Below are 19783 nucleotides of genomic sequence, written 5' to 3' on the forward strand. Positions count from 1 at the left end.
TCACACTCTGGTACAGAGAGCACACTTATCAGCGCAGGGACCTGTTTTTTTTTTTTTTTTTTTTTTTGGCCAGCCTTCTGTTTAGCAGAAGCCTTAAACAGGCTAATCAGCATGAAATATGAATAAATTAAACCTCGGTGAATACTAAATCTAAAATTCAGAAACCAGACTTCAAAAAGAAACCCATGACCTTGTTTATTGGACGTTTGGAGATTCAGAGCTTGTACAATCGCCACCTCACCACCTAATCGCATTGAAAATTGGGACAGAGCCTCAATTTTGAAGTCAATAAGAGCCAAGTGAGCCTGTCTTTTTTTACATGCAGCTTTTATTTGCGCTACAACATGTCTGTCTTCCCCAGACACACTCTATCAACAAAAGCTCTTTTAATGGCAGACGCCAGAGCTGGTTATTAATGTCTGTCTTTATTCTAATCTGGCTTTGATATCGTTGATGGCCCTCCTCCATATTCTTTTTTTTCTATTGTGAAGCCCGAGGGACTGTGTCTCAGTCACATGGAGAAAAAAAACGGTCATGTCCCGGCGCTAAATAACAACAGCACCCACTGTGAGATAACGGCTGCAGATTGAGTTATCGAGCGAAGCAGGTTTCAGATATAAACCCCATGCTGAACTGAAAAGACAGAAGGAAGGAGCGAGGGAAATAAAAAAGTGAATATTATTTTATCAGTGTCCTGAACTTCTGACATCCTGTTGTTGTTGTGTGCAAAGTCGCAGTCATACTCTGGCTACGAAAAATTAATGGAAAAACCAAGGTAAAGTGTGTTAGTAAGGTGTTTGGCCATGACGGGCCATCAGAAAATCTTTCATGCACCTTAGCATCAATTCTACAAGTCTCTAGAAGTGTACTAGAGCGAGGAGCATGGTTCTTCCAAAAGATTTTCCCTCAGCCGGTAAAACGTCACTCTAAAATCTACCATAGTGTTGAAATTTGGTGTATTGGTCATATACCCTTGAACATTGAGAACCTTTAAGGGTTCTTCAGTCGTTCCTCATGGAAATCCTGATTCAGAAAAGATCCAGAATCATTTTAGGAAGCCAATAGCCCTTATTTATCATTCATTCATTTATTCTTTTTTAGCAGCCGCTTTATTCTGGTGAGCGATGTGGTGGATCTGGAGCGTATCCCAGGAGCACAAAGTGGGAAAATTCACCACTACTCTTATGCCAGGTCATCGCAGCGTACCATGCACACATAATCCCATCTATGGGAAATTTAGCATCACCAATTCACCTGCTGGAATGTTTTTGGACAGTAGGAGGAAACTAGAGAACCCGGAGGAAACCCACAGAGACACGGGGAGAACATGCACAACTCTACACCAGACAGTAAACTGAGTTAAGGACTGAACATTATCCCTTATTTAACAAATGAACTTTTAAAGAACCCTTAAAGAACCCCCCCCCACACACACACACAACCACCCCCCCCCCCCCCCCCCCCACACACACACACACACACACACACACACACACACACAAATAAATAAATAAATAAATAAATAAATAAATAAATAAATAATGTATCAATTTATTATGACTTTATTAATTATTAATTGATTATTTATTTTCATATTTTTTTCCCTTTTCTGCCATCTACACAATGTTCCTGTGTGAAATAACTATTTTTATATTATTATTATTATTATTATTATTATTGTAATTATTCGTTATCTAACCTATATTAAGATCCTATGAAACCAATAAAACTATATCCAGTAGATGTTTATGCATGTAACTATAATATAACTGGAATCATAAGACATGCATGCATGCTGACAAACTAAGCGTAATGAGTAGCACATAACGTAGCAACTAATTGCGTCTTTATTCGCATTAAAAACAGATCATGCTGTGTTCTATAAAAAAACAAGAACCTCCTACAGACCTCACGCTATTGTTAGAACGAGAAGTTCACTGAGTCGAAACTCATTCTGTCACCTGCCTGTGTGCAGGAACACAAGCACAACCTACACAATTATTATATTAAAATGTCACCTCGGGTGCTATTTCTAGAGTGGAGCCACCACAGATTGCAGGTAAGATACATTTTCTTCATATTTTGTCCTGCGTGATAATGGAGGCTGTGATAATGCACTGTGTTCCAGTTAATGGAAACAAAGGAAACGCCGTGGCACTGAGAGATGAGGCCCACTAAAAGCAGTGGGCAAAAAAAATATATATGCAATTACCTGTTCAATTCACACCTGTCAAAAAAAAGAGAGGAAAAAAAAGAAAAAGGCTGGTTTCCAAAGGAAAATATAATTCCACTGCAAGAGAGAAAAGGATGAGGTAGTGCCTGAAGGCGAGAGGGTAAAATCACATGGAGAGATGGAAAAAAAACCAAAAAAAAAAACAAGCTGTATGTAATTATAAAGATATTGAACAGTAATGTGATTATGTCTTCATAATGCTGGGGTAGTCGTAGGATATTCTTCTGATAGGAAACATCTGTATAGCATGTTGTTATCTGGCGATACATTTACACTCCTAAAGTCAATAAACTCCAGTCAGCGGTTTAGTGTGTGTTTAGCCAACACAAATACTGATTAAGGATGTATCGATAACAACCGTGGCATCAGGTCTGCATCTGATATCATGCACATTTACTCGTACTCTTAAAAAAATGCTCTGATGCCAGCATCTGAGATTACCATGTGACGTGAGTCTAGTGTCAGCGATCTATGTTTTTTTTTATTTTTATTATTTGCAACTGCGGAGCTGTGGAAGTGAGCATACACAGGAACTGTCACAGGTGAGAGCACTTCAATTCAGCGAGCACTGAGCACTTAGACATGTTGGCTTCCATTCGACAGGGTCTACACTTTGCTCATGAGTCAAGGTGCAATTCTCAGCTCATTTTTAATGACCACGCTTTGCACAGTCAGGTCAGCCGTCCTCTAGCTCTCTATTAAACATACTGTTTAAGTGCTATAACATGAAACTCAGCACGAGGAGTTCATTGCTAGTAGCACATAACAGCAACCAACATAAACAGAGCTAAAAAATATGTTTCATGAAGTCCCTGATTGATGAGTATATAAAAAAAAAACATATTCTTTGAAAAAAATTATAATAATAATCCAAATCAAATTGTAAAGAAATGCATTATTGCTATCATGGCTATTGCTATCACACTGCTATCTTTTCACAATTCACAGCAAACTCAGTTGATCAGTCCCCATTGGCTCTTCTCAGACATTACCATACATACAGTGCTAAAATACCAATTAATAATGTTTTTTTTCTCTATAATACTGCATCTGTTTTGGCAAAACCTCTCTGCAGGGACTGTGTGTAAAGCAGATGGTGGTTTATGGCACAATTTTTACTGTTTGTCCCGTTGGGTGTCCTGTCGGGTTCTGTACTAGGAACGATTATATCCAAGATAAAACATTGGAGTTAAAATCTTGGCCTGTGAACATTTTTTTCAGATTATAAATTTAGGTTGTTTATACAGAATACCACTCAGAAATCTAAGATAAAAGGATAGAAAAATCTATGTTATGCTAAAAAAACCTGAAATCTGTCTATTCTTCATGTGTATCGTACTGTAAATGCTAGAAATCTCATCTAGTCCATGGTCATAGTCATTAAAAATCCTATTTAGTAAGGAATAAAATATTTTGGCATGCTGTTATAGGAAAATAATCCATGTCAGCATGGTGAGAAGTCTTATAATTGCATGCCCTGAAGTGTTTTATTCCTCTTTTAGCACAGTAATCTGCCAATAAATACAATTTTTACTTTATTAATCTGTTTATAATGGAACATTTCAGTTTATTTTCATATTCATTTCTAGTACATATCTAACATGACCCTATGTTCTGGTTCTTTTTTGTTCCAGGAAATTAAGTTTATCAGAGTGTTACATAAGGAGCTGCTTATGCAGCATAGACCTACATGTACTGTACATCTAGTGTGGTGTACTAATCACATCTTTATCCATCACAGAGCTCAGAGAATTCATTGCCTTAGTTTACGTTTAAAGGAGTGAATCATAAGCACACTGATGATGAATGAGTAAAGTCTAATGGCCTTTCTGGATCAAGACATACACAGTTACACTCGTTTCTGAAAGCAGAGCTGTTCAGACAGATGAAACATGACCCAAAGTGATGGATTTACTAACGGCATATTGGACTGACTTTTCCACTCAGGTTCAGTCTGTTTGGAAGATTATTCTGGAGTTTATCCAGGGAGCAATGTTTTGTAATGTTAAAGCAGCTCAGAACTTTCTAATTCTTACAATAATTTATTAACTTTATAATGATGGAAGGAAAAAGCCCTGTTAAAACTCAGCATAAACATTAAATATTTAACAGACATTGTGAAAAAATGCTGCATTATCTAATGAATCTAAAAGTATCAAAATCTTCCATGTAATACACTGCATGAATCTACAGTCTGGTCTAGAAAGAATTCAGCCCCAGCGTCACTTCTCGCTTCTTCATACCATTCTGTGTTTTTGTCTTATTACCATTATGCTTGGTTCCACAAAGATCCCAAATAATCCATTTTAAGATATTTAACAGCACCTTATAAAGAAAAAAACAAAAACAAATGAAACCTCATATTGATGTCTTTTTACCTTTGAAATCATTTATACCAGGGTCACATGGTTATAAGGCATCATGACAAATTTATGCATTAGATAAATAAACAATTTCAGCATATAAAGAAACATTTTTGAAAAGTGAAAACTTTAAATGTAAAAAAAAACCTGCATATTGAACTGAGTATAATATATTAGTGTTACTTTCTATACCTTAAAAACAACCTGGAAACTCAGTGTAATGAATATCTAAGGTCATAGATGACCAATTTGCCTACAGCTGCTTGGATCTGATGCCTTGATGCCTCGCTGATGCAATCTAAATTCACTCAGATTCAACTTTCACCCAATATACGCTAACAAATACGACAAGCCTTCATACTGTATGTGAAACAGCAAAGATATGACTCGCTAGTTATAACGGAGTTACAAAGGCTCTAATCTGGGTCTAATCTAGCTCTGGAATTGGTCGTCATGGCTCCACAGCTCTTGGATGAGGTTGAACGGTTAGTTTTTATACACCCAGTCCATAGTTTCACATTGACAATGATCACTAGCGTTTCTGATGATTTTACAACCCTTGATTGATCATGATTAAGGATATAACCCCACCCCTCTAACTTCCTCCAAGCCATTTTTCTCTACAAATCAGAAACAAGTGCCACTGCGTTAAATAAAGTGTGTCCTCAGGCTTCTGCAAGTCAAAAGATTAGAGAAGATACAAGGCACTGGTTAGAAACCACCTCAGAATGTAGAAGAATGAAACGTCGAATCTGGTGGGCTATTGTGAAATTTCTTTTAATTCCGTTTTTCATATAACCTTCACATCAGCCGCTGATGGCGAGGGCATGTGTGCCAATGAGGCTGAGCTCTTCTTTGTGATGGAAAATTTTTTTTTTTCCATTTTGAGCTCCAAAAGAAATTCTTTTAAAAGAGCTTCTCAGCAGGCTGACTAAGCCCTCAGGCCTCTTCCATTTACTTCTCGGCGTCTTTGTCTCGAAATCTAGAAAATATCCTTTTGGGTTTGAAGGACAAACTTCTTCACATGTGCCACTACCTGTGTGTTCTGTGCTGGTTTAAAGGAGCAACAGCTGAAATTGGTCAACAGGCAGAAAACCAATCTCACACTTTACCTCTAAAAGATGTTTTTTTCCCCATTGCACAAACACACACTCACTCCTGTATTATCTGTTTCTTTTAAAATAGCACAGTGGAAGCTCAGCAGTTAAGCTGTTAGCTCTGAGGAATACCAGAAACACGACTGCACAACTACTCAAATCACTGCTATGGCCTCCTGTCCACCCGAGGGCATCATCACAACAATTACCTGTTAGTTTCAGGTGTGCCGTTAGCCAGTCCTGATATAAATGCCATTATAGGGCAGTGCTGTTGAATTCTGCATTCTGATTGGTCATATTATATTAATATAAATCAATGTGCTCATTCTAATATGTTCTAATATGTAACAGGTGATTCACAGGGACTTGTACAGTGTATGCTTCACATATATGTTTATGTAACATTTATGGAAGGAGTCTCCAGTGTTAGTGTTTTGTAACAGACAGAGGTAAAGCTGTAACTTTAGGTTTTCTGACACATTTTCAGGACAAAGGACTTTTTCCTCATCTAGTTGTCTTATTAACTTCAAGAGAGAAAAAAAGAGACTAACTTGCTTCATGGATGTTTCACAATATTAAATGCAACGTTTCAATCTTTAATAAATAAAAATCATAACTGTTGGCAAATTGCTGTGTTATAAGAGGAATAAAACACTTGGAGATGTGCTGTAATTGGAAAATAATCAGCTTCTTGGTGTTAACAATAACTCTGCTTCATCACACCACTCTGTTGTTGATTATTTTACTATAACAGCACAACACAGAGTGTTTTATTCCTTACTTGACATCTCTAATTTCTGGGTCGCAGTCTGTAAATATCTCAAATTGGCAGGGATTTATCATTTGGATATCATTTGCTCGGCGCTCTGTAAATTCCCTAATGAATTTGTGCTTTCGGCAAGGGAAGGCAAACACATTGTTCAAGTGGTTACATTCATGAGAACACTGTTGCTAAGCAACTGGGAAATATGGACGCCAAGGATGAAAGCTTGCACGTAGCCTTTTACATCTTATAGACAATGTAGAAGCACAGAGACCGTGAAAATTCAACAAAACTATTTTTCCAAAAAGAAAAGACTCTGTACAAAGTACACTATAATTACACTGTAATTACACTTAGCATCGCCTGCTAACCGAAAGACCACGGGTTCTATTATATTGAGAAAGGCTAACACTGCGTCATGATGTATTATCTCTGCACTGTAAGAGTTTTTGCTTTGTGTGTGTACACAGATCCTAATAAAACATCTCAAACATTTTACAAGCTTTATGCATAGAGTGGATGTTTCATCTGCATTTACATTTGTGCATGGAAACACTTCCATTTACACCAACAGGCAACAAAATGTAGACTATACGGCCAAAAGTATGTGTACCCTGACCACCACACCTATAAGTGCTTGTTGAACATCTCATTCCAGATTTATTCCCCTGTGTTTGCTGTTATAATAAGCTCCACTCTTCTGTGAAGTCTTTCCACTAGATGTTGGAGCGTGGCTGTGGGGATTTGTGTTCATTCAGCTACAAGAGCATTAGTGAGGTCAGGCGCTGATGTTGGGATGTCGAGGAGGTCTGGGGTTCAGTCGGTGTTCCAGTTCATCCCAAAGGTGTTCAGTGGGGTTGAGGTCAGGGCTCTGTGCAGGACACTCGACTTCTTCCACTCCAGTTTGGGGAAGAACCACATATGAGTTTGATGGACAGGTGTCCACATACTTTTGGCCTTATAGTGTATCCGTATGCATTTGACCAGATTTTTTAACCATGCTTTTCTTCCCAAACATACTGAGATTGGGGCCATTGGGAGTGTGTCTATAAAAAGACTGATAGAAAGTCCATGTAAACACATGTGGGTCGCTTTTCTTAAAAGGTTTGCTCAGCTGCATAATACACTTGTGATGATGCAAATGCTTAAATAGCTGTTTTTTTTTTATCGTGTTCTACATATTTTCCAGGTTACCCCAGATTTCCCCCCACGCTCATGCTAGCAATTGACAAAGCAACAAGCAACTCTTCATTTTTACATTAGTGTGTGCAACACAGAGCCATGATTTCAGCATTTAAATCGTGATTCAATTCTATGCAAATTAATATGAGTATGAGGCTGTACAGGGACAAATCCAAACGACTGGCTCGAATGATTGCTCGGACTGGCCCTCTGCTGCATGTGAGCTAATGTTTCTTCAGTTCTCCTCTCAGAACTTTAGTTCCTACCAGCAATTAGTTCATGCAAAAAATGTCCTGTGAGGTCACGTCATATTCGAGCTCTCATTAACCGTGTATAGAGATGTTACGAAGAAAAATAAAGCTTGAAAGGATGTAGCAGAGATCGTTGGTGCCTCTGGTGATTGTACGTAGCTAGTACAATTAGCTTGCTTTGATGAGCTCTTCTTGAATACTTGAACACTAATCTGCAATGAAGTGCATACCAAGCTGAGCACGTAACATGTAACTCAAACATCCAGTTTTCACACTGATTAGTGCATCATTTGTGATCTACCAAATCCGCAGATCACGACAGGAAGAAAATGGCAAGCAGCACCTGGAGAAAGAGTTTGCGTTACTGTGCACACGCCAAACATCGCCACGCAGAACTCCGTATCCATCCTCCACCACCCTATACACACCAGTCAGGCGTCTCCACGCCCGTAATCACTCTTACTGTCTGGACTTAATTAAAATGTCAGCGCTGCCGCTGCAGTATGCATCCCAGTCCTCGATAAATTAAAAAGAAATTAGGATAGCAGATGTGTCTTTAATGGCTTAATCAGGCCGTTATATTGGGTCTAATAAAGCACAGTCCGGATGTAATATTGCAAAATATATTTTCGTCATGCAAAATAATGTAAGAAACAATGAAGGAAAATGCCGGTGGGAAGAAATAGCAATTTGTAATGCAGATTAGAGACCGGCTGTTTTGGGGCATGTTGAGCAAAACGCCTTGGAGTATTAACATCTGCTAAGAAAGGTGTTGAGAGAGAGGGAGAAAGGTGTGGAATTATCAAGGGTTTTAATGCAGGTGGGGAAAAAAAATTGTTTGTTTTTAAGGATTTCTTTTTTTTCACACTTGCTTGTTTTGGCCACACCAGAGTCTGTTTGGTCATGTGTGAAAACTGAAGTGTGAAAACTGTTCACTTACAGGACCAGGGAGCAAGTAACATGACTTCAAATCAATTGAATTTTACTTGTATAGAGCTTTTAACATGTAGTCACAATGTCACAATGCAGTTTTACAGAAATCCGATCTGTATTTAGATCCCTAATGAACAACTCTGAGATGGCAATGACGAGGAAAAACTCCCTGAGGCAATATGAGAAGACTCAAAATGGAGCCTGGGCTCTTCTGATTGGTTGAACATGTTTGGTTACTTCCCATTTCGAGTTTTGTAATAGCATAAAAAACATGTTGTGGTTACTTGTTATGTCTGATTTTTCAGTATAGCAGAAATGATGTATAAAATTCCAGAGCCAACCTTTGGTTCAGAAAAAAATTTCTCTGTGTGAAAATATATTTGAGATGCTGCTGCTACAACCAAGAATTAAAAAATAAATAAATAAATAAATGAGCCCACAAGTGACCAGGAGTACGTGCGCTAACATTTGGACCAATCAAGAAAGACTTGTGACAACTTCGCCTCAATATCTCAGAGTTCCCAAAAGCATTCAATTCATTCGTTTATTGAGCTAAATACAAACAAAGATTTATTCATAAAAGTTCTCAGGAGCATTTTCAAATAAAAATCCATTTAGCTTCTAAAATCGTTTGTACAGTACCCTACATTTCTCTCCTTGGCTTGTGTACGTGGAAATGTGACCCTCGATTGATTGGCTTCAAATCAAATAATTGAGTTACTGAGATTTTAAGTACAGATTAAATTAAATCTCTTATTTATTTCAGCTACACACCAATTTAATGAACATTTTGTGAAACTCATATTTTCATTTCATATTAATGACCAAAACAAATCCATAAATTAAAGCAAATAAGACTAGCTATTCAATTAGGACAAAAGTAATGGCACCCTGTAAAAGGAGGAGGAGTTGGTGTGTGTCTACGTGAGCCGATTCGCTGCAGTGGCTGAGCTGCATTACTGGAAGATTTAGCACACATCGCACTTAGGAGGCGCTCTTTCACCGTTTATTCACCACTTTCAGCTCTCTTAGCCTTTTATGGAATTGCGGCCGTTTCTAAATGTAAATGTGCCATGAACGCACGTTCTAATTTATGGGCAATTGGAATTTAACAACATCCACATGTGTACGAAGAAAATCAGAAACTTTTGCACATTTTTAGTTTGGCTGAAAATATTTATGCAAAACTTTACAAAAAGCTTGAAAAATAGGGTACAGTGTTGGACATGCAACATTGATTGCATCATTGCCTGGGCCTGTGTGTGTGTGTGTGTGTGTGTGTACAAGTGTGTTGTGCTCTGTATGTCCAACAAAGAACATTGGTAGCACATAACCCACCCTGTGAAAGGAGAATCAATACACACACAGAATAACAGATATTTCCCTTGCTACAGTAGCGTTTTCCTCCTCCTCCTACCTGGTGTGTGTGTGTGTGTGTGTGTGTGTGTGTGTGTGTGTGTGTGCGTGTGTGTGATTGCAGTGAGGTTGAATTAGGAAGACAAGATTTGAATAGAAGCACTCCAGTGAGGAGGACAGAAGAGCACTCAACTCTGACTATATTAGGACACAAATGCAGGGACGAGTGCGAGGCTCAGATCAAGAAAGATGAAGAAGAAGGAAAAAAAAAACTAATTTGAAATCTAATTTTATTACCCTTATGGCAGTGATGTTGTTTTTTTTTCTTTCTGTTAACTGCATTTCCTCTGCTCACTTCCTGTTGTCCCTGAGCTATGTGCTAGTTTTAATTTTTCATGCGCTTTTGGTCTCGGGTGCTCTCCGGCTGGACCACAGACGTGAAACATGACAGGAAATGCGAGTTCTCAGCTCTGCGTTTCGTTAGTGGTTGCTGGCATTTGAGAGCGGCCATTTAAACATGTTGAGATGACGTGCTTGACACTCGGCAGTAATTCCATCTCACGTGTGCCCTTTGGGAAGAAAATGTCACCATGCTACCATGGCTTTGCAAAGAGCATGAGAAACAGAGCTACACAAGATGGAGGACAATCTCGGGCTCGTTTATGTCATATTTACAAACTGGCTGGAAATGAGCAGACAGGTCCAGTAAAAGTCTTGTAAACACATTACTAAAGGAAAACTCAATAAATATGCTCATATTGTAATATTTATGGTGTGTTTAGCGATTCTGGTGATAATTTGTTGGTTAGCATTGTATTTCAAAAGCCAGTGTAGAAGTAGTAGATACGTTGGTGCAAACTTTGGACCCAAAGTCCCAGAATTCAATGCAGCTGAGATTCAGTTTGGGTAGTTAGTGATCTACTAGATGATGATTGCGATGTGGTATTAGCGTGAAAGTTGAAGCTGATCTATTTGTACAGATGAGGAGGTGAGAGAGCTGGACTATGCTGGACAGCCTCTAACGCTGCCGGTGGCACTAAAGCGCCGCCGCATCACTGTCTTTAGGTAGAGATGAATCAAGGGCTAAATCCCACTGCACCACTATCGGGAGGTAGTTGAACGGCATTGTGGGTAATGTTAACCAAAGTGAAAATAGACTTAAACTTAAAAAAAGTAAACTCATAATTTCATTACAAAGTAAATTTGATATGTTAATTCTAAAGATTTAAAAGCAACTTGTTCATTCTGTGGTTCTTACCTCCTGCTGTAATTAACTGGTGTACGTTCCTCAGATCCTCACAACGTTGGTTGAGAAGTACTCCAGATGATATTGAGTCTAAAATGAAATTAACGAAACAAAAAATTTAATTAGACTATTAGTAGAGCATTTTATGACAATCCATGATTGCTGGTGGTGATAGTAGATGAGATGATGACAATAGATCTAATATTTATCAATACCGCGACGGCAAAACTATTAGTGCTTAGCAAAGCTTTACATCACAGGACTTCATTGCTAGAATAATACGAATGATGTGGGACAAATGATTACACACACACTTAAAGACTGATAGACAGCTGCATTTGTGATTTATTTTATTTTATTTTATTTTATTTTTTTGGCCATGGCTCCTCTGAATCCCAAACAGAGAGAAAAGCTGTAAGAAGAAGAAGAACGACAGCAAAAACACTAAGGCTGCTGTCTGTCCTTTTGTGTAATTTGTATTTTGATTGAACAATGTGTGTTTAATCTATCTATTTTTAGTTTCTCTTCTATGGGTGAGCAAAATGACAAAAATATCACATCACAATTCTCAAAGGTTTCTCTAGGTTTCCTAACAAACTGCCATGATTGAGTACAAAATTTTAATATTACACAAGCTACTTCCAGTCAGTTTGTAATGAAATTTATTATAACAAACATTACAAATATTATAAAAGATACCATGATATCTGTGATATCTCAGAAAGGTGTATTGTGACATAATTCCTCACGATATTCGTATTATATCATCATCATATCGCCCTACACTCTTCTCTTCTGAAGGCATTTTTTTGGGGAAAAAAGGATGATGGAGTAAATAATCCACCTTGTTTCTGTTCATTACACCTGGGACTAACCTGTGAAAAAACATCAGCACAAATCTGGTTTACTCTGCGTGATCACCTGACACGACTGTCACTGATAGACTGCATGAATCTACAGTCTGGGCTAGAAAGAAATCAGCCCCAGCCTTGATTCTCACTTCTTCATAGCATTCTGTGTGTTTTAGAAAGATTGTTAAAGTGACATCTTTGCCTCTGATTGTTACAAAGAGCTGACACTGGAGACTCCTTGCATAAATGTTACACAAACATCTCCTTACAGAAAACTTCACCATATCAACAATTACACACTTTATGTGAAGTGTCCACCGTACAAGTCTCTGTGAATGAGCTGTTACTATAGAAACGATAACGCATTAGAATGAGCGCATTAGTATAAGCCTGTGATTTATGTCAGACCTTCTAATTAGAGAATTCAACAGCGATGTGGTAAAACAGCAAATAATCTGATAAAATGAAAGGTTGTGTTGATGATTTTTTGTTGAATTTTTCTGAAGAAGACAGAGTTTAGCCGTGCAGGCCCATTTACACCAGCTGCCCCTGGACATAATGAACACAGATTGTTGAATTGCTGAAACAGTGAAAAGAAAATGGATGAACAAACACACGGCAGACTTGAGAACCCATACCATATGCAGAGTCTGCCTAATGACTGTGTTTTTGGGTTTGCTCTCTGCCATTGCTTCATTAAGCCCTTATATCTCGCAGCACTGTAACTGAACTCCAGAGCGTATAGATCGGAGTGGAGTGGGTGGCAACGTCACTTTCGGTGTAATTGGCTCCAAACAAGCAAAGCACAACACTTTGCAAAAGACACACTCTGCCTGAGAAGTGTATATAAGCATTCTGTTTCTCTGTGGGTTACGCTTCTCTTTCTCACTCCCCTGGTGGAAACTGCCTAATTTTCTCTCCAACTCATAAATCTTTTGGTGATGAGGCCAGGTGGGCTGCTTACTTTTTTTTCATTTTTTTTATTTGTTTTTTTGCACATCAAAAACAAAGGAAGCATTTGAGGCCAGAATATGAAATGGAGAAGAAGAACAATTCCCTTCGCCAAGATCTGTTTCAATCAGCGAATCCACTTGGATAAAAATGGATTGACGTGGCTGTCGCTGAACCACACATCCACAGAATTCATCAAAACCTTCAGATTATGAAGATTAAAGTGAATGGCAATGAGGAAGGCGTTCAGTTGTGTAACCCTACTCAATATGGGGGATTGATAGCTCCCCGTGGTGCAGGCATTTACATATCAAGCTGGTGAGGGAGATGGACTTCACTAATGTCAGAACAAGGCTAAAGAAGAAGGATGAAGATGCCAAGGCAAGGTTTTGTAGTTCACAACACCTCTCATCTCTGAAATATCCACCATCTTCTCAGTGCACTTGCAGTTTCTATAAGATAAATAAGCAGTTTTCAGAGGTTGTGCCAATTAAATGAAATAAATGTAGGATGGTTAGAGGGAGACAGCTAGAGAGAGAGAGAGAGAGAGAGAGAGAGAGAGAGAGCGCTCTGTGGACACAGGAGTCTTTGGAGATGGGGAATGATAGCAGAAAGTAAAGTCCATAATACCCTGCTTTCACCTAGCAAGTGCCAAGTCACCTGTGGGCGTGGCCTGTCCGGCATTTTTTAAATTCTGATGAGAAACAGTAGTGACAGTAATATCTATTAAACACAAACAATACACTAATCCATGTGAAAAGTGTTGTTTTATGTACTTCATGTTCTCAGCTTCATGCTAGTTTCAATGCCAGATAAATTAGCAAAGCAGGCTAACTGCACTAGCTAAGTACTCTTAACATCAGACCAGACATTGCTGGTATGATAAATCATTCAAGCCGATCCTTTGGATTTGTCAATTTACAGCAATTTGGATTTTGTCAATTTGTTACGTAAATCAGCAAATCTCAATCGCTTTCGCTGAAAACGTGTCTCCGTGTTGCACAGATGTGTAGAAAGTTGCTAGTTTGAATCTAGGGAATAAATGAATATATGCTAAACATTTAACTACAAATAGCACTATTGTAAAATAGCTGAAAAGTAAGATTATGTCTCTTTTTTCCTTTTCTTTTTTTTCTTTTCTATACCCATCACCACCCTCAGTCTTCAGAGGACAATATGGATTTTATCAATATATAGTTACTTGTTTTGAACCATTAAAGCCACTCCTAATAAAAGGAGAGAGAATAACAAATGGAAGGAAGGATAAAAGGAAGGGAAAACATTTTAAAGTAAAATCATTTCTGTTTAAACATTTTTCTTTTGCTTTTTGGGTGTTAGGGACAGATTTGTCTTTCGGTTTCTCTTTGTTTTGCTAGGCTAAGTAGATCATTCAGGTGCTAATACATTTTGATATTGTGTATTATTTCAAGAGCTTCAGATTCCAATATAATATCTCCTATATAAGAAAAAATACACGTCACATAGGCTGGGTTCTATAACTATTACTCCTTATTATTGTATTCTCCTTATCTGCACATGTATTGTTTGAACCACATTTTGGAACACGGGTTAATTAGAGCACAACCCTTAATGACGATCCCGACAGGATTGGACACCCAACCGGAGACGCCATCGCCCCCAGCGCCTGGCGTCCAGTCACCACTAACTCAAAATAGCACTGCCACACCACATGTGTGTGTCCCGCAGCAGGAGAAAGCATTTGGAGAACAATAGCTCCCGGTGAACATTAAATACTGGAGCGGTTCGATAGAGAAACAGCAGTGCCCTTTGACTGAAGCCATTATCTAAAGGAGAAAAAGCTCTCAGAGGAGGAAAACCTGATAAAAGACACTTCATAACCCAACCCACACCAAAAAAAAAAAAAAAAAACACAGACAGATTGAATATGGCCAAAGATTGTATCTGTGAAGTGTCATAGTGAGCTATTATTCATCACTTAGTTATCTTACAGCAGGAAGGAAGCAGCAAGTAAAATTCAAGAGACACAAAAGCATTAAACATTCATCTAGCTTCAGGAAGAGCTTCATCCTGGTCAGGATCCAGAGCCTACCCAAGGAACACTGGGTGTAAAGTATACACCTGGGATCACAGAGCATCTCACACACACACACACACACACACATTTACACCAATACAGAGTTTCTAATCCACCTATTAGCAGGTTTTGGGAGAAAAACCTTAGAACCCAGATGAAACCCACAAGGAAATGCGGAGAAGCTTTTCTATCCTGATGGGTGTGGTCTCTTCCCCCATTCCCAGGGCATAAAGGCTCACGGAATAATTTCATGCAATGGTCTTAACACTCCAACTGAACACTTATGGGAAATTTTGGAGTGACATGTTAGAAAGCAGTGTCCACCACCATCATCAAAACATCAACTGAGGGAATATCTTCTGGAAATAGTGTGTTTTTCACTACAGTACAGTTCTAGAGATATGTAGAATTGATCCCTCTTAATGTTAAAGCATTCAAAGACATTTACATTTACATTTATGGCATTTGGCAGACGCCCTTATCCAGAGCGACTTACAATAGTGCTTTGAAGTCTATCAAAAATACATTCTGATATTGGCTCGGTAGGTCACAAACTAGGAATACCATCAGTCCAAAACTCTGTTGGGGAGGTTTTTTTGTTTTGTTTTGTTTTTGTGAAAGTGCTAATTTAAGTATTTTATGAAGAGGTAAGTCTTTAGCCGTCGTTTGAAGACTGCCAGTGACTCAGCTGTTCGGACATCTAGGGGAAGTTCATTCCACCACCTTGGTGCCAGAACAGAGAAGAGTCTCGATGCATGCCTTCCTTGTACCCTGAGAGATGGAGGGACCAGTCGAGCAGTGCTAGAGGATCGGAGGGAGCGTGGTGGCGCTCGAGGTGTGATAAGTGCTTTGAGATAAGTGGGTGCTGGTCCGTTTTTGGCTTTGTAGGCGAGCATCAGTGTTTTAAATCTGATGCGGGTAGCTACAGGAAGCCAGTGGAGGGAGCGCAGCAATGGGACATCCTAACCAATTGTATGCCTCCAACATTATGGCAACAGTTTGGGGAAGAACCACATACGGGTCTGATGGTCAGCTGTCCACAAACATTTGGCCATATGGTGTATCTCCATCTCCAAACTGTACCTTCATGTAATGTTGTTCCAACTTTATAGCTTCCAGTAATCCCAAGTCATTGTCCAATGTAAAAGCTATTTAGCATAACCTAGAATTAGGTAGCATCTCTATTGTGATTATCTTAAAGCACCTGGGAGCCACCAGTCATTTGCTTACTCAATTACAGAGCTGAAAAAGCTTAAACACATCTATAGAGATTCATGAGATGGCTGCATCTGATTAGCAGAAGGAGAAATATTAACAGTGTTAGCAGCTATTGTATCCAGTTTTGTGTTCCAACATAACACCTCAGTGGCTCTGAGAGTTCGGCAGTACATACACAAGACCACACTGCCAGGAGGGAAATGAACCACGAGAGTGAACTGCAAATGAGCTGGACGTCTGTAAAGTTTATTAGCAATGTTAATGCTACCACATCCACAGTTTTTAAGGAGGAGGATTTTTCAGAGACCAATATTATTTATATTAGCTTTTATGTAAGAAATTCCTCCTGTACATTCGAGTGCAAAAGTCTGTATAGTACATTGACTGACATTATTGATATCATTTTGTTTTTCTTTCCACAACTTTACCATTTATCATTTTATTATGTGAGATAAAGAAGGAACATGGCAGAAAACTAAGACTACGTCCCTGATTTACTAAATGTAAAAATGTGTGCAAGCTTGATAACGCCTGCAAAAATGTCACAGCTGAGAACTGTGAATATAAGATGTCTTGTCCATTTTGTGGGTTTGCGTAAATGAATATGCGTTTCTACCTAAAAGTGCAAAATTCAGGGTGGCGTCAATGTCGATAGACTAAATTAGCATCCCAAGCATGATTTAGAATCTATTCAAGAACATGAGCTAATTAATATCACTGCAAAACATGTATTGCATTTGTAGAAGCCTGTTTTCAATAAAGATTATGTTTTTTTAAATGATGACTACTTGCATGATGAGTTGACATAATACTAACATAGCATATAAGGCTTCATATTACATATTTGCCACATAGTCAGATGTCTAATGCCAGAACTTGGTGGAGAGCCTGCAAATAGCTAAGAACTTCTTACTCTGCTGAAACAAGCAATCCGATCTCATTAGAAATCTGAACCCGAGTGAATGAGGGCAATGTGGCTGGATTTCAGTCGATTTTATATGGAAAAAAGAATGATTTGTAACCTTGTCTCTAACCCTAACCTTTTTTTATCTATTTCATGCAAATTGTTCCAAATTACTAACAATGTACTGTTTAAAGGCAATGTCTATGAGTTTGATGAGGGATACATGCTTGTACAGAGAGTCTCGAAACCACTATCACAAGAAGAAAATAAATAAATAATAGCTGTAATATATATAGGATGTGACAGAAAAAGAACAAACTCCCTGAATGCAGCAACTTGAGGGATTTGAAAAGGAGAAATCCAATATACCTGCTAGGCCAATATGGCCATAAAACTCCGACGGTGAGAGGAGGAAAATGGCAGCGGCTGGCGGGACAGGATGATTCAGAGTGTCACCGAGAGCTGTTGTGTTGAGGGTTGTAGATAAAGTGTAATGTTCTCTATAATGTGCTGAGTCTTTTCGCAGCACACAATACAGCTGAATTGGGACCACCTACTTTTTCAGCAGCCTTGATTCACGAATGTATTTCATCATATTCATGGAAATTTCAGAAATAAATATGAACCAAACCAGACAAAGCTAGGGATGACTTGGGACCTTTCTTCAAAGCAGTAAAAAGTTACAAAACTGTGTACTTTATTTCTTTTATAAAGGAATGAACTACAGATCTCACAGTTTATCATCTAAACTAGTAGCTATCAAACCAGTGATTTAAAAAAACCTGTCCTTGATGGTGGTGTGATGAAGCGGAGATTATTTTCCTATAACACACATTCTTTGCTTTACACCCAGAACTACTGTCAGAGCGGCTGCTATAGAAAATTAACCACTAATCTGAATTGAAAATTCAACAGCACTGTGGTATAAAGGGAAATATCAAACATCATCTATATCTCCAAGATCCTAGAAAAGGTTGTAGTTCAGCAGTCAAACTCATACTTGCATGAAATTTTTCAGACAGGATTAGGCCTCATGACAGGATTGAGACAGCGCTGGTTAAAGTAGTAAATGACCGAATACTCGCGTCTGATCAGGATTTTGTCTCCTTGCTTGTGTTGCTAGATCTCATTGCATTTTCGATAACTGTTGTTGGGGTGAAGAGAATGGCTGTATTCTGGCTCAGGTCTCTATCTAACTGATCATCATCAGTTTATAAATATTAATGATGGCTTCTCAATGGATACAAAAGTAATGTTTTTTGCCTTTTTCATGAAAGACATGTGTAAAGGACATTAGACACTGGATCCTGAGTAACTTCTTCCTACTCAATTCTGACCAGACAGAAGTACTTCTACTAGGACCACAGACACTAGAAGTAAACTTTTTGATTGTGTAGTAACTCTTGATGGCCTTTCAGTTACATCATGTGCAGCAGTGTGATTCTTTTGTGGCTGTGGCTCCTCTTGCCCTCCGGCCATGCCTGATTCATCTGATGCTCTACTTTGGCTTTCAGCTTTTTGCACTTATGACTCACCTTCTGCTGCTGTGGGTGGTCCCACATGGATACCCTAAATATTTACAGTTCCCAAATCCTTGTCAAATACTGTCATTACTCTTCTATGCTTGTATACTGTAATGATTTATAATCTGGTGTCACTCAGGAGAGGCTGGATTCTCTTTTGCGCCTGGTTCCTCTTGTCATCGCGCAGAGTCTTTTCTCATTACTGCTGGCTCTGGCTTCTTCATTAGGAGTCTAAATCTACATGTAGATTTCTGTGTAACTGCTATGCTACATGTCTTTCATCTATTAAAACTGTTTTCAGTTGATGCTGAGGTTCTGCACTACCCACAACTAGAACTTTTTTTTTTTTTCAGCATAGATAAATACTAAAATCCCCATATTTTACAGTAATTAATGGTTAAATATCAGCGAGTGTGTTATTAGCCGTGTCTGTGTATGTTTGCACACTGTGTTAGTACACAGAACAATGCAGTTATACATTGAGATGTAATGTTGAATCTCAGAGGAGAACTAGATCCTGCCTGCACACTTCATTAGCTACTTTATTTATTCCTCTGTGTGTACATGCGTGTGCACATTTACATTTTCATTTATTCACTTGACATTCATTTTTATCCAACATAATTCCCAAGCATTGCAGAATCCAATCCACACAATGTGCACAAGCTCCCTCAAACACCAAATGTAACTGATTAGCTCAGACATGTTTAGAGTATAAAAGAAGAAGAAGAAAAGAAAATACAATTTCGTTTTAGTTCGTAGGCCCGAGGGAGGCTCGCTAACAATCCTGAGATTTGAATGTACAACTTAAGAACTTTAACAAAAGCCCTGTGTTTATCAATTCATTACTGTGTAC

At 38.5% G+C, this 19783-nt stretch overlaps 1 protein-coding gene across 2 annotated transcripts in view; it reads right to left on the reverse strand.

The window, feature by feature from the left end:
* Positions 1-19783, reverse strand: part of lingo2 (leucine rich repeat and Ig domain containing 2) — a 267172-nt gene that overhangs the window by 157088 nt on the left and 90301 nt on the right. For both annotated transcript variants that reach the window (XR_008301987.1, XM_026947401.3), the window contains exon 3: positions 11437-11514. The gene's annotated coding sequence lies outside the window, so the exon portion shown is untranslated. The remainder of the gene's footprint in view (positions 1-11436; positions 11515-19783) is intronic.

This window comes from Pangasianodon hypophthalmus, chromosome 7 (genome assembly GCF_027358585.1).
Source record: "Pangasianodon hypophthalmus isolate fPanHyp1 chromosome 7, fPanHyp1.pri, whole genome shotgun sequence".
NCBI lineage: Eukaryota > Metazoa > Chordata > Actinopteri > Siluriformes > Pangasiidae > Pangasianodon > Pangasianodon hypophthalmus.